The following is a 4,544-nucleotide window of genomic DNA, read 5'->3' as shown; positions in this document are numbered from 1 at the left end:
ATAAAATATACATATAAATCTTTCGATTGGAAATGGGTTATAATACTTCATAACTCGTTGATACAATATATTTGTTGTTGATTCGTAATGATGTCCACAATGATTCTTGAACTGACAGAGTTTGTGATGTTACAGGTGCTGTTGATTCTGACGATACTGACGGCACTGACTGTGTTGATGATGCTACGGTCCTGTTGATGCTGTTGGTAAAACAATTCTATCTTGTAAATCGTACACCATTTTCGATCAAAGTTTCTACTCTACCATCTCCGTTCACTCATCCGATTTACGATCAGAATTAAATAATCTCTAAGATTTTGGAGATTACATAACTGCCGCAGAGATATCTCTTCAATGAAGTTTATGAATTAATACTTCATCGTTTGTTGTTATTGATATTCCTGGATATTTACAGGGTGTATGACGTTGATGTTTGAGACACAGATTGTGATGTTGCGGTGTGGGATGTGGATGTTGTTGGTGGTGGTGGTGATGGTACTGTTGGTGTTGCTGATGGTGGTACTGTTTATGCTGCTGGTGCTGCTGCTGGTGTTTGTAACCTTTGCACCATATTCTCCAAAGTCACTACCCGAGCGCGAAACTCGTTGACTTCTTCTATTACACCGGGGTGATTGTCGGTTCGGACGAGTGGATAAATAAAATCTAGAATTTGGTGTAGTATGTAATCGTGACGAGATACTCTAGAAATAAGAGAGAAAATGGTGTTTCGGATAGGTTCGCCGGTAAGTGCTTCAGGTTCTTCGCCAAGAGGACAATGTGGTGGATGGAAGGGATCACCTTCTTCTTGTCTCCAATGATTAAGGAGGCTACGAACCCATCCCCAATTCATCCAGAATAGATGATGACTAATTGGTTGATCCATTCCGGTCACACTGCTTTCGGAACTTGAGTGGGATTCCATTTCGGAATCTAAGGGACTTGAACTAATGACAAATTCCATTTCGTACGATTGAATAAAGAATTTTTCGATATGAAATGATTTTCCGGCTATCGGGTGGTATTCTAATTATATAGAGCAAAAGGTTTCGTAGATTACGGAGGAATTTACGGAATATGTCAGGCAAAGTTTACAGTAACAGATACGCTAAGATATGAATTAGCAGATACGCTAAGATATGAATTTTGTCTATACACTATTCATGCAATCATTGCAATAAGATATGTCTAGACTAAGATTGATAAGCAAGTAATTTCCGACACAAAAAATATGAGCAAAACTTTTGACATGCAGACACGGTCGAAGTCCAGACTCACTAACGCATCCTAACGACTATCAGTTAGACACACTAATGCAGACCTGGTTCGCTAAGACCACCGCTCTGATACCAACTGAAAGGACCCGTTCATATACATTATAAACGATTCACAATAGTTGATTACATCGCGAGGTATTTGACCTCTATATGATACATTTTACAAACATTGCATTCGTTTTTAAAAGACAAACTTTCTTTACAACGAAAGTTGACGGCATGCACACCATTTCATAATACATCCAACTATAATTGGCTTAATAATAATCTTGATGAACTCAATAACTCGAATGCAACGTCTTTCAAAATATGCCATGAATGACTCCAAGTAATATCCTTAAAATGAGCTAATGCACAGCGGAAGATTTCTTTAATACCTGAGAATAAACATGCTTTAAAGTGTCAACCAAAAGGTTGGTGAGTTCATAGGTTTATCATAACAATCATTTTAATATATTAATAGACCACAAGATTTCCGTTTATAAATATATGTACACTCGCAAGTGTATAAAAGTATTCTATAAGTTGTAGGCACCCGGTAACAAGCCTTAACGTTCATGTTTTACCCTCTGAAGTACACCAGATCAGGTGTGTTTAAAATAACCTCGAAGTACTAAAGCATCCCATAGTCAGGATGGGGTTTGTCAGGCCCAATAGATCTATCTTTAGGATTCGCGCCAACGTACATAGACAAGTAGTTTAATGTTACCAAGCTAAGGGTATATTTCTGGTTTAAACCCACGTAGAATTAGTTTTAGTACTTGTGCATATTCCGTAAAACATTTATAAAACAGCGCATGTATTCTCAGCCCAAAAATATATATTGCAAAAACAATTAAAAAGGGAGCAAATGAAACTCAAAATACTGTATTTCGTAGTAAAAATACATATAACGTCATTTAACAAGTGCAAGGTTGGCCTCGGATTCACGAACGTATCAATATTGAGATTCAATATTGCAGGAAAGTACGTAGACGCAACGGAGATGATAAACACTAGATTGACCTCACGAGCATACCCATGAACCATACCCATCACCTCTATAGCTATAACCCATAATTTCCTTAGCTTCGACTCATTCAAAAAAACTATTTTGAAATCACTCGGACAGCACTCCGTCGTAATATTTTATATATACTAATAATATCTTGAAATAATACAGAGCAAATATATATATATACATAAATCGATTGATAGAGTTTAGAGAAATATATTTTCAAGTTTCTATGAAATAATGAAACCTATTGAATTCTATTTATAATAGATTTTTGAATTATTAAAGTGAATTATTAAAGTATGAATTATTAAAGTGAATTATTAAAGTATGAATTATTAAAGTGAATTATTAAAGTAAAAGTAAAGTAAAAGTAAAAGTAAAGTAAAGGTATAGTTAAAGTATAGTAAAAGTATAAAAACTATGTATGTATAATACGCGTATAAATATATATAATATTAATTTAAATCGTTATATATATTTAATGAAATAAAATATAAATATCGTTATATTTATTATATTGGTTAAGTAATGAGTTGTCAAAAGTGATTCTAGATATTTATAAAAGTTATATACGTTTTAATAATAAAGTTCTTTTTAAACTGAAAACGTCTTTGTACGTTTGAAAATAGATTAATAGAATATTATGGAAACCAATTCTCCACTAACTTTTGTCTAACTTTCGTAAATGACACTTTTTGTTTTTATTTATAAATAGCTTTACAAATTATTCTGAATATCGTTAAGAGGAATAGATTTTCTCAAATCATAGTGGACCTCTCAACAGAGACTTGTAATCATAATTCAATGTTTCTGATAATTCAATCATTTAATATATATTTTTTAATTTCGTGGAAAATCATATTGAAACAAATACGTTCATGTAAAGTATTATACGTTTAATACTTTATTAATATTCTCAAGTTATAATATATATATACATAACATATCTATTTATATATAACGGTTCGTGAATCGTCGGAATTTGGTCGAGGTTATAATGAATGTATGAACACAGTTTAAAATTCTTGAGATTTAACTTAACAAACTTTGCTTATCGTGTCGGAATAATATAAAGATTAAAGTTTAAATTTGGTCGGAAATTTCCGGGTCGTCACACCGAGCGTTGGTCTTAGAGAACCAGAAAATTTGCATTAGTGTGTCTTGTCGAGTTTGTTAGGATGCATTAGTTAGTCTGGACTTCGACCGTGTTATCTTTAAAAATGATTGCTTAACATTTTTGTTGGAAACTATATATTATTAACATGTATATATTATGTGATATATTAATCTCTTAACATGTTTGATATTGTGTGATAGATGTCTACCTCTAGCACAAATCCCATTGACTCACCTAATAATAACGAAGAGTCAAATATATATTGGACTGATTCACAAGTTCCCGAAGAGGAACCGGAAGAAGAATCAGAACCGGAAGAAGAATCAGAACTGGAAGAGGAGGAACCGGAGGAGGAAATAGAACCGGTGGGGGGAAATAATAAAACGGTTAAGTAAAAGAAAATCCTCAACCAACCGACCAAGGTTAATTATGGTCAATGGTGTTTCCGCCAAGGAAGCAAAATATTGGGAGGATTACCAATTCTCCGATGAATCGAATTCCGACGAGAATTCCGATGATGTTATAGAAATTACCCCAACTGAATTTAAAAAGGCAAAAGAAAATAATAAGGGAAAGGGCATAAAAATAGAGAAATCTAATTCCAACCCCGATGAACTTTATATGTATCGCCAACCCCCGAAGCCCTTAAGTTGTAACAATGACCCGGGAACCTCTAAACCACCAGGTTTTTCTAAACCGTTGTGGAAAACGACAGCTCGTATTAGGGGAACATCATATATCCCTAGAAACTTGGCAAAACGAACCAAAACCGAAGAAGAAGAAACGAGCGAGTCGGAATAAGATAGTTGTATTCGTGTGGTGAAATATATGTAATATAGTGTGCTTATGCTTTATGATATATGTAAAAATTGCTTGTATTAATAAGTATTTTTTTTTATGAATCTAACTCTTGTCTATTTTACAGTATAAAAACACAAAATGGATAGACAACCCAATATTTTAAGAGACCTACCCGGAGACATGATTGATGAAATCTTGTCTAGAGTCGGTCAGAATTCTTCGGCACAACTATTTACGGCGAAATCAGTTTGTAAGACATTCGAAGAACGTTCCAAGAATGTCTTGGTTTATAAGAGACTTTCGTTTGAAAGATGGGGGATATCACATTGGGAAACCCATAAGTTACGATGTGTTT

The sequence above is a fragment of the Rutidosis leptorrhynchoides genome, chromosome 1, assembly GCF_046630445.1.
Source record: "Rutidosis leptorrhynchoides isolate AG116_Rl617_1_P2 chromosome 1, CSIRO_AGI_Rlap_v1, whole genome shotgun sequence".
In the NCBI taxonomy this organism is placed as follows: Eukaryota; Viridiplantae; Streptophyta; class Magnoliopsida; order Asterales; family Asteraceae; genus Rutidosis; species Rutidosis leptorrhynchoides.
This window is presented reverse-complemented; position numbering follows the sequence as displayed.